Source organism: Crinia signifera, chromosome 5 (genome assembly GCF_055691185.1).
Source record: "Crinia signifera chromosome 5, ASM5569118v1, whole genome shotgun sequence".
Classification (NCBI taxonomy): domain Eukaryota; kingdom Metazoa; phylum Chordata; class Amphibia; order Anura; family Myobatrachidae; genus Crinia; species Crinia signifera.
In genome coordinates this window covers 136,386,882-136,405,156 of record NC_139221.1, presented here as the reverse complement: position 1 = coordinate 136,405,156, position 18,275 = coordinate 136,386,882, and positions in this window count along the sequence as shown.

The following is an 18,275-nucleotide window of genomic DNA, read 5'->3' as shown; positions in this document are numbered from 1 at the left end:
GACAGGGAAATGGGAAGATGTTGGTTGCTTAGTGTCACAGGCATTACATTCCCATATAAATAATAATGCTATTACATTTCCACAACTTTCCACCTCTCTGCAACAACAGCTCTCACTAATTTCTACAATTATTTCTCTTGATTCCGCTTTTTCCCACCTGTACCAGACTCTTGAAACAGCCCTTGATGATGTGGCTCCAGCTTCCCATTACACCCCACGCAGGCTTAGATGCCAGCTGTGGCACACAAGATAACAAGACAACTACAAAATCAGTCACATAAAGTAGAACGCTAATGGTGCAAATCTTGTAATCTGACTGATTTCCTCACATACAGTATAAGACTATCTACCACTCCTACAGCAATGCTTTGAATACTGCCAAACAAATATACTACCAATCTCTCATCTCTTCACATACCACCAACCCTAAGTGACTTTTTAGCACATTTAATTTTCTTCTGTACCCTCCCACTCCTCCCCCACCAGCTACCATTAGTGCATAAGAAATGTAAGGACAAGATTGATAACCTCTAACCCACTTTCTTTCCCATCTGAACCCTCTGGCACTTTCTCTTCAGTTGAGCCCACAAATTAAAAGGAAGTATCCACACTTTTCTCTCTCCTTGATCCTATACCTGCACAAGTCATTAAAACTCTATCTCCTGTGCTTATCCCAACCTTAACTAAAATCTGCAATCTCTTTCTCTTGCTACTAGAACTTTTGCATCTCTGTTCAAACATGCAATGATTACTCCCATTCCGAAAAAATTAAATTCTGAACTACACTGTCTTTCTAACTACTGTCCTATCTCTCAGCTCCCATGCCTCTCCAAGCTACTCGAGAGACTTGCCTACTCTCGCCTCACACACTTTCTTAACTCTCACACCCTATTAGACCCACTTCAGTCAGGCTTTCGTTCCCAACATTCTACTGAGACAGCACTGTCTAAATGGTGAATGATCTGAAAACTGCTAAGTTTAAACGCCATTACTCACTACCTTTTCTTCTCATCTTACCTATCTGATCGCTCTTTCAGTGTTTGCTTCTCTGACTCTACCTCCTCTTTACTACCTCTGTCAGTTGGAGTTCAACAAGGCTCAGTCTTAGGTCCTCTGCTTTTCTCAATCTATACCTCATCTCTTGGTAAACTAATCAGCTCTTTCTGATTTCAGTATCACTTGTATGCAGACGATACTAAAATCTATCTATCAACCCCAGAAATGTCACTAGTGGTCTTGGGCCGAGTCTCTAAATGCCTCTCTGCCATCTCATCCTGGATGTCTTCTCGCCACCTCAAACTCAATATTTCCAAAACAGAATTACTTATATTTCCACCAGCCAAAAACAGTTACCATCCTGATAGCTCCATAACTGTTGACAACTCTGACAATCTACCCTACCTCACAAGCTCCTCAACTCTGAACTGTTCCCCACATTTACTCTGTCTCCAAATCATGTTACATGAATCTAAAAAACATATCCAAAATACAACCCTATCACACAAGACACCACTAAATCTCTTATCCTTGCACTCATTATGTCCCACAATGATTATTGCAATAGTCTCCTAACTGGTCTTCCCAAGAACAGACTCTCGCCACTGCAATCCATTTTAAATGCTGCTGCTAGGCTGATCTTACTAGCAAGATGCTCATCGTCTGCTGATCCGCTCTGCCAGTCCCTCCATTGGTTGCCTGTATTGAATATAAAATACTTCTACTCACATACAAAGCTATTAACCATACTGCACCAGCATATATCTCTTGATTTATCACAAAATATCTCCCATCTCAACAACTCCGCTCTGAAGATGATATGCATCTCTGTTCTGCGCTGATCACTAGCTCCCATTCACTATTGCAGGACTTTCATCAGGCTGCTCTCACCCTATGGAATGCCTTTTCATACACAATAAGACTCTCTACTAGTCTCCAAACTTTCAAGCATTCCCTGAAAACTCACCTCTTCAGGCAAGCCTATAATATTTAAGTACCACACACATAACCCTCTGTGGCATTTATGTATTATATAGCTTCCCTTCTGGACTTGCAACTTTGCAGGACTGCTATGCTATTACTGGCGCCTGTCCTTCTGTTTCTGCCCTATGTCCCTATAGATTCTAAGCTTCCAGCATGGCCCTTTTACCTCCAAGTATGTCTGCTGTTACCCATTTTGTTTTAAAACTGTCTACAATTGTAAAGCGCAATGGAATCTGCTGCACTATATAAGAAACTGTAAATAAATAAATAAATAAATAGAGAGAGAGAGAGAGAGAGCATGCACTGACAACCAGGGATGACTATTAGTGAGGGCCCTTTCAGAGTGCCATTAATGCCTATGATTCCCAGCACCCAATTTATTTCCTTTCTAATATCGAGGAAAGTTACTATGTACTTCATGATGCAGTCTAGTTTATTCAATTCCATAATATTTTATCAGGCTACTACGGAGGGAGTAGATGTGACCTCCAATGCTGTCACTGATGCCTCCCCTGATAAACACAAAGCATACTAACCTCTGTGAGACTGCCTCACTCAGAGTGCAATCCAGGATGGCCAAAGCTACCCAAACCCTGTGGTGACCAGTCTTTGATGTCATGACATTTTGACATCTATTATGAAGGTCAAGCTCCACTGCATTTCCAAACTCGCACATGTTCAGTCCAGAATTTCATGAATATACACTGAAAACACTGGAAGACTAGCAAGGTTTGGGCGCAGTAGGAGGCAAAATTAAAAAGATGAGAGACTTCCACTGAATGCAGATGGATAGACAAGATTTCATTAAGATGCTCTGTTGAGATATCTTTGAGTCTTATGCATAAAGATAAAGAATACTGGTGCAGTGATGCTGCTTTAAATTACCACCATGCTAACTGAAAAATGGTCCAGAGCCTGCATCTCACAGAATTCTAAATACAATAAGCCCCCAAATGGGCTGATTCTGAATTTCCAGGAAAGGCAAAAATTCAAGTAACTTTTAACCTGGATAAACCATGTTACATTGCTAGAAGTTGCATATCTACAATGTCTACGGGTTCCAGTTACTATAAAGACAATGTCTAACAGTCAATAAGTCAAGCACATACAGTACGGTTGACATGCAATAGGTAATCATGGTCAAAAAGTAGAAAAGGTTAACTTTGTCTCAGGTCAACAAGTACAAAGGATGAAAGATTTAAAATATTGACATGACAATGGTTGATAAAAATTGCTTTTACGGTTTTGATCCTTTTCAACTTTTGCTTAATTTACCATCCATTTGAACTGCAATTGGGACTAGTAACCTGTAAACTATGCACAGTAATAGTAACAGTAAATAGTAATTGGTGTCATGATTACACCCAAAACACTTGCATCAACATTTTCTCTGTCGACCATTTGCATGTCAACATTTTTACACAGATGATACTTTGACACTGTCAAACTTTTGTATTTGTACCATATGGGGGTCAACCTGACTGTGTATATGTATCCTGTAGATCTATTAACCCACACTCAATGTCTGCACATCTTGCACAAATAAAATATACTTATCTTTCTGGAGTGCCATGTCGTCACTGCACAGATGAGACCTATGTTCCCAGCATCCTGCATGTGCACAGTAGACTCTGGCATGGGGACATAGAGGAAGGGGCATACATTAAGACTCCACTTGGACCCAGGTCCAGTGAAAGGCAAAACTTGGACCTACTGCAAACTGACCAACCCCACACTGATATCAATACCAACTTTCCAGAAGTACAAGAAGACTTACACATAGATATCCTTATATATCCTTAATTTTGTGATAAGTAGACTTGATGGTGATCCCCCTCTCCCAGATTGTATAGCTGGCCCTGCTTAGGCCTCCTCTCTGCTCCACACTCAGTGGAACATGGTTTTATCAAGGTACATAATAATTGTTTCCTTTGCGCCAAGCTCAAAATCAACCCCTGTAAAACTTAAGTGTCAAATTATAATTTACTATTTAAAAAAATGAAAACATACCTACATATTAATATTTATGTATATTTTGGTACTTGTTTCCTAGCAGGGCACCCAGTTTTCCTATGTACGCTACAGTAGTGAAATCGCATCACATGTGCCATTTTAGTGCCATGCGATGCAATGCAATTTTTTATGTCATTTATTCACTGCTCTGTTGGCCCAAGGGGATCGCATCACAAATCCCGCAAAATCGCATGCGATTACATGCAATTTTATAGGGTGTGATGCCACGCCATTAGCTATACACTTGTATAACATACAATGAGGTTTTATGCCCCCCCACTATCTACGCCATGCCGAACCATGGCGAGCGAAGTGAGCCCCGCGAGGGGCGTCGGAACGCATCCTCCCGACCTTTTCATACCCCCAATATCCACGTCAGCTTGGAGTTGATCTTATATAGTGTGGCGAGCTCAGCGAGCCACCGAGCCCAAAACGTGGTGAGTGCAGCGAGCCCTGCGAGGGGACGTGGAACACATGTAAAGTAATCCGCGGCCCCTCGCGGGGCACGCTGCGCTCACCATGCTTCGGGCTCGGTGGCTCGCTGCACTTGCCACACTATGTAAAATCAACTCCACGTCAACGTGGATAGTGGGGGTATGAAAAGGTCGGGAGGACGCGTTCTGACGCCGCTCACCACGCTTTGGGGTGCCATGGATAGTGAGGGGTTAAGTAAATCTCATTGTATGTCATTGGCATCAAGCCTCTAGTTGTATGTTGATTGAGTCCTCACTACTTACATTTAAGCTGTAATGTGTATTGATCTGTGGCGCTATTTATTTGTACTGTATTTTTGTTATTTATTCAATGTTATGCCAAGCTTTGTCTCCCTGTATTGTTCCTTTGTACGGCGCTGCGAAACACTTGTGGCGCCTTATAAATAAAATTATAATAATAATAATAATACAAGTGTATAGCTAATGGCATGGCATCGTACCCTAGAAAATCCTACATCCTAATGTATGGAACAAAGTTGGGCTTCATCTCGTTTGTGTCTGTTTCGTCTGATGTGTTTTGTTCCCCCCCTGCCTACACACTAGTAATCTATTGGTATACAAGTCGCCACTCTATTACTGCTGTTTATATACGTGCTTAATTAGCACTATTTGTGCATATAATTCAAAATACTTCCTGGAACTACGTTGAACTTTATGTTGACTACTGTTATGTCACTGTATATGTAAAACCCAATAAAAATGTTTTGGAAAAAAAAATGTTAGTAAAATAAAGCACTTTCTGAATGCCAAATAGTGCATACTGTATCCTTAGAGTCTACTTCATATATTAGTCAGCAATGAGGTAATATACAGAAAATATTAATTGTTTCCTGGAAACTAAGGTCAAGCTACTACATTAATTAGTATACATTAAATATTGTAGACATTCAATTAACTAATTTTAACAGTCATAATCATTATTAATTACATAAAGTACATTGTACAGTATGTGTATTAAACTGTTATACTGTTAATAAAATCAATAAATCGCTGTGTTCAGATGCAGTGCTCAAATATATATTGTGTTATAATTTTGTTAATCTACACAGCAATAGTGCAATATGTTTTCATATCATGTAAAATAATTTACATGATTTACAGTAAATAGATTTACAATATCATAATACTTTATGTGGAGAGCTGAAGTTTATGATGAATATGCAAATGTTTGTTATTGTTGCATAGCTATGGACTTGATATATAAATATATATATATATATATATATATATATATATATATATATATATGGATAATAGCCTGGCACTCTCCTTGTTAAAGGTCTCTGTGGTCCGGTGCTCTCTGTCCCTTTGGGGGGGAGGTATATGCTGCAACGAATAGGCACTCTGGACACTTTCAACATTCAGTCAAATAGAAAATAAGACACAGCTCACACTAGCTGCAGTTGTCAACGTTTCGGGTTACTACCCTTGATACAGGGTAGTAACCCGAAACGTTGACAACTGCAGCTAGTGTGAGCTGTGTCTTATTTTCTATTTTACTGAATGTTGAAAGTGTCCAGAGTGCCTATTCGTTGCAGCATATATATATATATATATATATATATATATATATATATATGACAGTATTTTTGACACAACTGAGATTTCCTACGGTATTTTTAATTCCTATGAGTGTTGATTTAACAGCATTTTCAGTAAAAAGAGCTGAAATTTTTCTGAGAGCTGGGGGTTTGTATACAACATTTATTTTACATTTGAGACCAATGTGACCTTTCCTATGACTGCAAACTTTTAATTTCAATTAATCTGTTAATTTGACTTTTTAAAAAGTTCTTAATTATGTTTTTCTTTCTGTTCCGTACAATTATTTGTATAGCTGACAGACATCTATAACATTGCATTTGTTACATTTCAAAAGGTCTATATTGTTTTTCATAAACAATTAATTAGTTGCTGTGTTTTGACAGACATGTCAAGGTTGACAAATGTCAGTAAACATTTTGACAGTAAAATTTTAAATTTTTACCAATTAGTATAACAAAACACAAATGCTACATGGCATCTTTAGATTTATGTATTGTACAGTATATTTTGATAACCTAGGCCTACAGAAATAGATTAATGGAAAATTATTTGCAATTTTCTGAATGAATTCAAAAGTAACTTGAGTTATGATTTTCAAAATAACTATGATTTTTCTCTCAAATATAATGATTTTTCACAAAATGGATGTTAAGATCTAAGAAATAAATTCCATGTATTATGTTAAAATCGTATTTGTATTTATATTATTACCAAAAGTAAAAAAAAAAATTGATATACAGAGCCAAAAATTTATCAAAGAACCATTTAAAATGTTATTTGAATTTACAAGTCTTTATATTGATTTTCACTTTTATTTTGCTTTAATTAACACATTTTATTCTGTGCACTACTTGCTCCCTTTCCTAAGTGCAGAATCCCAAAGTAGTCTCCCATTATGTTGACATTTTATCATCCCTGGTATAATTGTTTTATCTCCTTTATGCCTTGGTGGTATATTTCACCTTGCTTCTCACTAATAGCTCCAAGGTTTTCATAAAAAACATTCCAAGTGATTGATCAGATACTGCTATTTCATGCTCATCAAACAACATACAGTAATACTTTTCCATTTTGTTTTACACTACTTTCTTGAAGGTTGGAAGTACTTCTTTATAAATTCCTGAGTTGCATTTTGAGTCTGTTCAGAGTGTTCAAATGTCTGGTCCAGCAAAAATGCCTTCTTTCAATTTCACAACTAATCTTTACAGACTTTTTTTATATAGATGTGAAAAAATTATTCATCCTTTTTTTTAAAAACTGTTACAATTTTTTCATAGGTCCAAATTTGTGGCCTAATTTGTGCTTGATTGCAAAGCACATTTTTCCCCACATAGACAAACCTTGTGCACTGTAGATGAGGCTGAGAGAGTTATATTTGGGTGGGGTGTGCTTAAACTTAAATCTAAATTGCAGTGTAATAAAAAAGCAGAGCATTTACCCTGCACATAAGACACATAACTCCCCCTCATGTTACTTTTGCTCCACCTGCAGTGCAACATTGTTTTGTATAATTGAGAAAAAATGTGCTTTGCAATCATGTCTTAATTAGGCCCTTAATTTGAAGAGGGGTAGGAGGACTTTCTGGGTTTAATTAAACTTTCATTCTTGGTTATTTTTTTTTTTACATTTTCTAGTAATTTCTATTTTGTAGACTTGTGTATTCAATTTAAATATTAAAGCTATTTTCCGTCTTTTGTTATTGTGCTTAAAACCAAAAGGTGTGAAAAACTGGGGCACAGGTAAAATGTATTATACCCCATATAAAACATTGAGCTGTTTAACTGAGTTTAGTGTTTTTATGAACACATATTTTATTATTAAAGGTCTACAAAACATTTTACTGTGCATGTATTTCTTAATTGGTATATTTTGCATGTAAAAATGCCAGACTTGATTGTCTTTTTGGAATATTGTAGTACACCTTTAATGTAAATTTTATTAGAATAGCCAAAGGCAATTAAAACAAAAAGGCCAGTATATTATAGTACTGTTAAGTAAACAGCAAAACACATAAGTAACTGGCCACCATGGCTATTAGATTTCAAAAATTTTACTAAATATAATAAAGAGAAAAATAAAAAAAGCATATTATATCTTTATCAGAGACTTATGTAGTATTCATATAAAGAAGAGTTTAGAAAATAATGGAAAAATGGAGGGTGAAAGAAATATGAAATAAAGGGAGGGGGTATATATAATATATATATTTTGTACTATTTATATCTGCTTATATTTTTATGTAATTTTAAATATATGAGTGTAGCCGTATATGTATATGTATGTAACTTATGTATGTGTGAATGTGTATATATTTTGTACTATTTATATCTGTTTATAAGCATTATATGAGATCACCTTTAAAACAAAAGAGATGCCTCTATATTTGGTCCAGGTTATCGAACCTTTTAATATTGCGTTGATTGTACTCATTTGGACCATTAATATATCTATATATCTTATATTCTTTATATGTTTTTCATTCATGTATCCTTGGCATCTCATTAATAAAATTTATAAAAAAAAAAAAAAAGAAATAAAGGGAGGGGGTAAGGGAGATATAGGAAGGGGCAGACACTGTACATGGCTAAATGGGTCTGGTGTGTGTGACCAGCTCACTCCAGGCCAGATATTTGCCTTTGGTACAGATTGTACACCAAGAGTCCCAAATTGAATTACATTTTTTGACACTGTCATTTAGGAGGGCCGTAATGTACTCCATAGATGCATGATACCACATCTTTTTAATCAATGCGTTTGAAGAGGGGGACCCCTGATTGCTTCTATTGAGTCGCTATTAGTATTTTTGCTGCATTGAGTAATTGAAGCCACAATGAATTCTGAGCTTTCTATAGGGAATTATTAACAGTTTCTTATATAGCGCACACAGGTTACACAGCGCTTTACAGAGATCATTTTGAACATTCACATCAGTCCCTGCCCCAGTGGAGCTTACAATCTATATTCCCTACCACATGTACACGCACACGCAGACATTCTAGGGTTAATTTTGTTGGGAGCCAATTAACCTACATGTGTCATTGTGAATAAACTTTAATGGAGTTCTCTCTAATGTTGGTGTTAATTGATGGTTTGCTCATATATTGCCTCAAATCGATCCAATCCTTGTCCTCCAGGTCTACACCCAAGTCCTGCTCCCAAGCCAACTCGTGTTTTTCTTTAGTCACTATGGGCCTTATTTTGGTTCATTCTTTCTGACAAAATCCTTCTTAGCTGGGCAAAACCACGTGCACTGCAGGGGCGGCAGATGTAACATGTGCAGAGAGAATTAGATTTGGGTGGGGTTTTACTTCAAAGTGAGATCTATATTGCAGTGTAAAAATAAAGCAGTCAGTATTTTCCCTGCACAGAAACAAAATTACTCACCCAAATCTAATTCTCTCTGCACATGTTACATCTGCCCCCCCCTGCAGTGCACATGGTTTTGTCCATCTAAGAAGGATTTTGTCAGAAAGAATGAACCAAAATAAGGCCCTATGTTCTGTGGAACAGTCAGTGAGTACAATGTGGATATAGATACCTTGCAACCAGGACTATAAATACAACATTATTCAAATGGTGTGGGGTTTCTAAATTCATCTGATTTGTTGATAGAGCTTATGAAGCTAACAATTTGCATATATGCAAAGTTAAAGGTAGTTAAAAGGTTATGTCGTTCACAAATCATATACATAAGTTCACAATTCACATAAGTGATTTGAAGTCAGGAGGAGAAAATATATCTTATTCTATCAGTACCAGCTGAAATCCAGGGGGCTGAATATGATTTAATGTTCCCTAGCGGAATGTCTGGATGTTTCCAGAGCGGGGTCAACGGTGCTATATAAGATGATAGATTTAATTTTTTATTAAGTTTATCCCATGTCTGCAACATAGCTTGCACACAAGGGAATTCCCCAATTAAAGGTGGCCTCGGGAGATAGCTAACTGAAGGTAGACCTATGATATCCGATTCCAAAGTCACCCATGTTTTATTGCCCACAGGTGTACGCCACGATGAAATATGGCTTAATTGTGTTGCATAGAAATATCTCTCGAAAATGGGAAGTCCTAGGCCCCCATTCATTCTTGATTTGGATAGGATTGATCTGTTAATTCTTGGTTTAGTATTAGACCATATGAATGAACAGCAGAGGGATTGAATTTCTTTGAGAAGTGAGAAAGGGACCTTAGATGGAACTGTTTGGAAAATGTATAGTATCCTTGGTAGGACATTCATTTTGATTGAATAAATTTGACCAGTGCAAGAAATAAAAAGAGGAGCCCAGCATTTTAGATCTATTTTGATAGATTGTAGTAAAGGGATATAGTTTGCTTTCAGGGACGTGCAGTCAGGGGAGGCAGGGGAGGCAGTGCTTCACCTGTCATAATTGATTAAAAATACAAAGATATTTCTAACACATAGACAGTATGATAAATATCTTATTTGTATTTTTTTTATATAAATGATGAGTTGGGACACTGTTGTGAGTCTTAAAGGCTGCAGGAGCTGTGCCTCCGGCTGACAATTGCTAACTATCAGCAGCAGCGGGGGGCTAATCACGGGCAGAGAAAGAGGCTGCAAAGCCCATTGAAAAACAATGGGGAACCGGCACCTAGACATCTGCATCAGTGACAGGGATGTGCCTTCCCTCCATATACAAGGCACACCCTTGTCACTGTAACAGATGTGATAGGACAGCGGATCAGGCTGTCACATACTGACAGCCTGTATCCGCTGTCAGGGTTGAGTGCAGGGGCGGGTTAAGGAGATCACCTCCCATAATACAGCTCCATACCATGTGCTGCCACTGTGTGCGAATGTCAGACTCCAGGAATCTGCATCAATCCCTCCAAATCACTGCTCGGTAAGCTAGACAAACAGAAGTGACTGAGCCAGCAGCAGAACTTCACAGAGGTAGGAGAGCTCTCCCGAGGCCCGGCCAATAAGATCCACTCTGCCCCCGTCTGCTCCTCCTCTCTCCCTTCACTGGCTTTTTCCCCTTTCTATCTGTGTCTGTCCAGCCAGCCTCAGCTCTAGCAAGCAAAGCATTTCAAGTGTGTGAGTCTGTGTCCTGTTGCCCGGTATCTCATTAACACTTCAGCTCCGTTCAGACTGATAACCAGCACAGTCTGTCACTGTCCGTGATTTCTCCCTGCATCCAGTGCACTAAACAGGACAAGGTCAGCCCCTACCCTGTCCCGTATCTATTCAACCTCAGCTCAACAGCATTTCCAGGATCATTCAGCCATACAGTATATAATGATTGATATGGGCTGTGCTGTGACCTGAGGTCTGTATGTTGGGGCAGAGGGAATTGGTCCAGAGGGAGTTGTAGTATCTGGAAAGTTTTTCCTGAATCCTTCATGCAGCCATCACTCACAGATTAGGGGGCCCATTTACTATGGTCTATCACACCATCTGTATATAAAATACTGTGTATATAAACTGTAGAAGCAGTCCATTTCATCACTGCTTCGATATAATATATACCCTGTATTTTACATACTTAGGGGGTAGTCATCAAACTAATCACAATTGAGCATTGGCGGTAGTGGTGATACTGTTTCGTGCTTTGGCGGGCGGGACTTGTACCCATATCAAAATTGGGTCCACAGAGCCTCACCAGTCTCTCACTTCACCGCACGTCACTGTTTGCTTTAAAGAGTTGGTTAAAGGATTTTGTAATGTGAATGCCTAAATAGCAAAAGGAATTAGACTTCCACGTAAAACCAAGACTGTGTTGTATAGTACACCTTTTTAACAGCAAGATAGGCCATTCATGTCGAGGCTTTCTATTTTCTGAGTAAGTGGCACTAATCTGAAGAGCCATGAAACCTCCAAGGTCTATCTGGTTATTTCATCTTGCTGGGTCAGGACCTTGCAATATTGGTATCCTCTCACAGGTTCTTCTAACTAGATTACAAATGTATTCTTCTTGTCCACTTCTATATTCAAGTCAAAAGTTGTCCACTTTTAGATCTGTAGCAATGTACTGTATGCATTTAACTCTCCAACAGATTTTCAGTGTTCCTTTTATTTTGCATTCTCCAATTACTTTGTTCCTTTTACTTTGATTAGCTTTGGATTTCTCATTTCATTTCTTTTTTTTTTATTTTCCTTTTTTATTCAATTTCTCATGCATTTAAAAATGACAGTACATAGACATTTCACATTACATATACATATAACATTGATATGACAAATTCACTTACTAACAATACACAAAACTTGCCCGCTCCCAGCCCTCCCCTTCTTCCGTTCCAATACCCCTCTCAGCTGTCTGTTTCCTCCCCACATATCCTTGAGCCCTACCTCTCCTGCCTCTCTTTTGTCAAGACCTCGCTTAGCTAGATGGGTTCCGATGCCTAGCTTTCCTCCTCCTGCGCCTGCTTCAATAAAATTTCATGCCTTTTTGCTAGCTTTAGCCTGGTATTAGAATATTCGGCCTGTTATGACCCTGGTTCTAGGCTTGGCTGGGTATTTATAATCACCCTGTGTATCTTAATATAATTTATTTCTAGCTTTAATTTCTATATATACTTGCTCACAGACAACACACTTTTTTTTTTTTTCTCCCCTCCTTCTCCTTTTCCTTTCTTTTTTCCCCTTTCCTTTTTCTTTCTCCCTTAAACCTTACTTTGTGTATATATGTAAGTGCCTTTTCAGGTGTTATTATATAATCTACATAGGTCTCCACTTGCCTATTTATGTGATACTATTATTATATTATTTCATTTTACAATAGTTATCCATTGTTTATCCATTTACTCCACTCTTTGTTAAATTTATTTATCGTGTTCCTGTGAATGTGTACATATTTTTCATGTATAACTGTGTATTCAACCAGCCTTTTCCAACCTTCAAACTCAGGGCCCTTGTCTGCCAACCAGGTCCTGGCAATCATAACCTTGGCCAAGGCACATAGATTACTAATAAAGGGATGATCCTCCCTTCCTATATTTCCCTCCCCCATCATACTCAATAGACAGCATCTAGGCGTCAGGCTCTCTCTATTGACCCCCAAATCAACTAGAGCTTGTTTTACCTTCTCCCAGAAATCCTGCACTACTGGACACTCCCAAATCAGGTGGTAGAATGAGCCCTCCGCTCTTTGGCATTTCGGGCACTTATCCGAGGCCCTTCCACCAAACTTCCTGAGTCTTGTCATCGTTAGGTATGCCCTATGTATCACAAATAATTGTACTTGTTGTACTCTGGTTGAGTTTGTCGTTTTCATTATTGAAGAAAATGCTCTAGCCCATTCATCACTCGTTATTGGACCTATATCATTCTCCCATTTTCCCCTCAGGGGACCCAGGTCTCCCTCCTCCAGCTGCATTAGTTGATTATATATCCTTGATGTCAATTTTGATTTATTTACCGATTTAAGCAGTTTCTTGATAGGGGATGTCCCAAACTCTGGAGGATTTCCCAGAAACTGGGACTCCAACGCACTTCTTAGTTGAAGGTATCTAAAGAAGTGCGTTGTAGGCACTGCAAACTCCTCCTGTAGTTGCCCAAATAGTTTAAGTATTCCCCCCTCATAGAGCTGACTCAACATGGTTACCCCATACTGTTCCCATACCCTGGAAATTTGCAAATGCCTTAACTCTTTCATTCCCTGGGGGTCGTTTAAGGGATGTTCTAGATCTACTTCAGTAACTTTCATCAACTTATTAGTTTCTCTCCATACTTTCACTGCCTGTACCACCACTGGTGCATCCCCCTTCTTCACTCGCCCCTTTAGTAATTTATGCAAAGGGGTGGTCCCACTCTCACTCTGTGCTACCACCGCCCGTGCCCCCTCGTTCATACAGTTAGGGCCCATCCAATCTGCAAGCAGTGTCAACTGACTTGCCATATAGTATAGTTTGAAATTCGGCAGCGCCAATCCCCCCTCATCCCTCCCTCTCATCAATGTCTGTAATCGAATCTTGGGACATGCATTGTTCCAAATAAAGGTGGAGAGCATACTATTTATTGTTCTAAAGAAGGTGTCTGGCACATATTGTGGGGCCTGTTGCAATACGTACAGGAACTTGGGGAGCACAATCATTTTTATCATGTTGATTCTGCCTGTGCTGGTTAATGGTAATTTCTGCCATATTTCAATTTTTTTATTTAGGTAGAATATTAATGGGTCCAGATTCAGCGTCTTAAACTCGGCGGGGTCCCGGGATATCCATATCCCCAAATACTTAAATGATTGCACCCACCTGAGTGGCGTATCAACTAGTGGGGTTCCGGAGTCCCCTGGTCTCACCGCCAAGACGCTGGATATTACTCTAAACCCGGAGTGGTCCCCGAATCTCCTGATCTCCTCCATTACTATTGGGCCTGCCCTCTCACCATTGGACAAAAATAGCAGCAAATCGTCAGCGTATAGTGCCACTGTGTCTATTATAGGACCCGTCTTAAATCCCACTATTTCTGGATGTCCTCGCAGGATACAAGCCAATGGCTCAATGGCCAATGCGAACAGGGACGGTGATAGAGGGCACCCCTGTCTCGTCCCTCTATAGAGTGCAAATGAGTTTGACACGTGCCCATTTATGGCCATTCTTGCACTTGGGGCTGTATAGAGCATCTGCACCCATTTTGTAAACCTTGGGCCAATCCCCATTACGCGCATTACCTCCCATAGGTACTGCCACTCGATAGCGTCAAACGCTTTGACCGCGTCGAGTGACATCACCACTGGCAGGGAATCCGCTGTATGTGGCATTTGTAAGTGAGTGTACAATTTACGCAGGTTAATTGATGTCGATTTACCTGGCATGAAGCCGGTTTGGTCGGTGTGGACTATTTTGCAAATATGCTTGTTTAATCTTGCTGCTAAGACCTTGGCAACTATTTTTGCCTCTGTGACTATAAGCGAAATTGGTCTATATGAATCCAAAAGTAACGGGTCTTTTTCTGCCTTCAGCAAAACAATTATTTTCGCTTCGGACATTGAATCGGGGAACCTATCGTTATTATAACTTGCGTTGAACGTCTCCATTAACATAGGAGCCAATATTTCTGAATATCGTTTGTAAATTTCAGCTGGGATGCCGTCTATGCCGGGGGATTTACCAGCTGGAAGGGAGCTGATTGCTGATTTTAGTTCTTGCAAGTTAAGTGGTTCCTCTAGCTCAGCCCTTGCAGCCTGCGGTAAAGTTGGTATATCTATTTTTCTCAATAACTCTTTTGTTTCACTCTGACTATGTTTTAATCTGGACTCGTAAATTCCCTTAAAATAATCCCTGAAGGTGTTGACTATTTCCATATTCTCATGTAGCACCCCACCAGACGTATCCGTAATTTTTATAATAGTACTTGGGGGACTGTCTACTTGGGCTAAGTTTGCCAGGAATCTTCCAGTTCTGTCTGAGGTCGCATACTTTATCTGGGAGCTATGAAGCATTAAACTAGAATTCTCCTCCTTTATGGAGTTAAGCCATCTCTCCTGTGCCTCCAACCATTCTGCCTTCGACGTATCGTCTCCCATTGCTATGTAATGTTTTTCCCGCTCTTCGCATTTCTCCTCTAGCTCCAGGATCCTAGCTCTACTAGCCCTTTTAAGTTCACTAATGTCTTTTTTTAAGCCACCCCTCATGAACGCTTTAAAGCTATCCCAGACCATCCCAGCCGGCGCTGTGCCTTTGTTTATCTCCCAGTATTCCAACCATTCCTCCTTTCTCTTTTCGTCATCCTTTAATTTACCCAACCACCTTGCGTCAAACTTCCAAAAAGAGTTCTCTCTGCCCCTATGCTCCGCCAATTCCAACATAACTGGGGAGTGATCCGATATTCCTCTATTTTTATATTCCGTTTTCACTACACTGGGCATCAATCTGGTGGATAACAACATTAGGTCAATTCTTGAAAAAGCCTGGAAGGAGGCGGAGAAACAAGAAAACTGTACAACGTCTGGATTTCTCTCTCTCCATGAGTCAACCAAACCCATATTCTTAACAAAAGTATCAAATCCTCTATTGCTTCTACCACCCCCTACTGGCGATCTACTCCACCTATCACGTTGGATATCCAGTATGTTATAGAAATCACCGGTACATATGACTGGGACATCTGGTGCAGTTGCCATGAACTCCAGTGCTTTTTTCAGGACTTCGTAGGTGAATGGTGGTGGAATGTAGACCGCCAGCAGGAGCAATGGCTTCACATTTATTACGCAGTCGAGGAAAATATAACGCCCCAGAGGGTCTATCCTATTCCGATTGCACACGAAGGGAAGGGTTTTTTTAACCAATATTGATACCCCCCTAGATGATGTAGTGAACGGGGCATGATATGTCCAGCCCACCCACGGCCTGTTCAAAGATCTTAATGTACTGCCTGCTAGGTGGGTTTCCATCAAGCATGTTATATCCGCATTATATTGCTTAATTTGCTTCATAACCAACGATCTTTTAATTTTGTTATTCATGCCCCTAATGTTCCACGATACAATTACCACCATTCTAGGATTACCTTCTATCTCCTGTACCTTTATGGTTCTCCCTCTTAATGAGTGGTACACCTCAGAACAGGGCAGACCCTGCTTTCCTCTATTCATCATCCTCACAGACAGATTATCCACCAGACAGCCAGGATATGGCGAGCTCCGCTACCTCCCCAAGGCCTAAAATCATCCCAAAATCCAAGACAATAGATATACATAGCAAAAAGGATAAAAAAAAAAAAAACAGTCCCTCTAGGGAAAGACAATACATTCGCAAATAACACTTACAACAATAGGAACTTAAGGCCCGATAGGGCTCCTGGCCCACCTGGGCCAATGTAGGCCTCGCAGTTTTTGAGCTCCAAAACAAGAGATTATCGGTCAAATGACCAGCATCTGCGTGCCTCCACGGCCCACGAGGGACAAAAAGGCCAACCAGTGTTACAGGGCATACCAATACACACATTCCGGAATAGTAAAAGGGATCAGCATATTGGGGTATCCCACTTTCATCTGATTAATCGGCATGGTAGTCCAGCAAAGGTTATTGGGCAGTCCTGGGCAAGTACATACAACATCTACACATACAACTTCCCTTCCCCTCTCCCTCCCATCCGCCCCCCACCCTGTATACCAATCCCCCCGCGGCATACTTAATCCCCTACAAAAAATCCCGTCCCCTGTTCCTTGAGGCTACTACTTTCTTTGGCTCACCATAAGGCGGTGAGCCCCCTAGACCTTTCTTAATGCATTTTAGTATTGCTTATGCATTACTGGTCGCCAACTGGTGAGCCCCCGGTACCCATTTATCAATCCAGGCTGCGGCCTCGTTAGCAGTCTGGAAGAAAAAGGTTTCCCCCTCAGCCATTATTCTCAGTTTTGCCGGAAAGACCATTGAGTATTTAACCCCTTTTTCCAGGAGTCTTTTCTTAACCTCGATGAATTTAGCCCTGTCTTTCTGTATCTCTACAGCAAAATCCGGGAAAATTGAGATTCTTGCCCCATTGTGTTCTAGCGGGCCTTTCAGCCTTGCTAGGCGGAGTACTGTGTCCCGATCCTGAAAGTTTAAGAACTTCATAATGACAGTTCGCGGCGGGGCTCCCGGGGGTAGTGGTCTGAAGGGGACCCTGTGGGCTCTTTCGATCATAAAGACCTTTGAAAAGGATTCGCTGCCGAGCTTCACCTTTAACCACTCTTCCATGAATGAAATTACATCTGCCCCCTCCTCTCGCTCAGGAAGCCCAACCAGCCTCACATTGTTCCTCCGCAGTCTCCCCTCCATGTCAGACATTTTGTGTTTAATGTCCCGTACCTGGTCTGACAGAACATTAACTTTAGACACCAGAATGTTATTACTGTCTTCTAGGTTGGAGACCTGCGATTCAGCCTCTTTAATCTGATCTTTAACCTCCTTTATGTCTTGTTTCATAGAGCTTATGTCTGACTGAATGTCCCCCATTTTTTCTGTCAGGCGCTGCTCACTGCCATTAATGGCCTCCAGTACTTGTTGTAACGTGATTTCGGGAGGGCCCTGGGGGCTTTTCCCCTTTGTAGGGGTATTCTGGGGTGTTGCTGCTGGGGATTGCGCACTGCTGTTTGCTTGCAGCCGGGCATATCTTTCTAACCGGGCTGCTGCAGCAGCTGCGGCCGCATTTCCAGTTTTTCCCATGATTATGCACTTTCCTTCTGTGAGGGAGAAGTGTCCCGGGAGAGCAGGAGAAAGATTAACGAAAAAGGGCCAGAGGGAGGGAGGTTTCCAACACTCTTAGATGTCTACTTGGAGGAGTTTTTCTCTGCT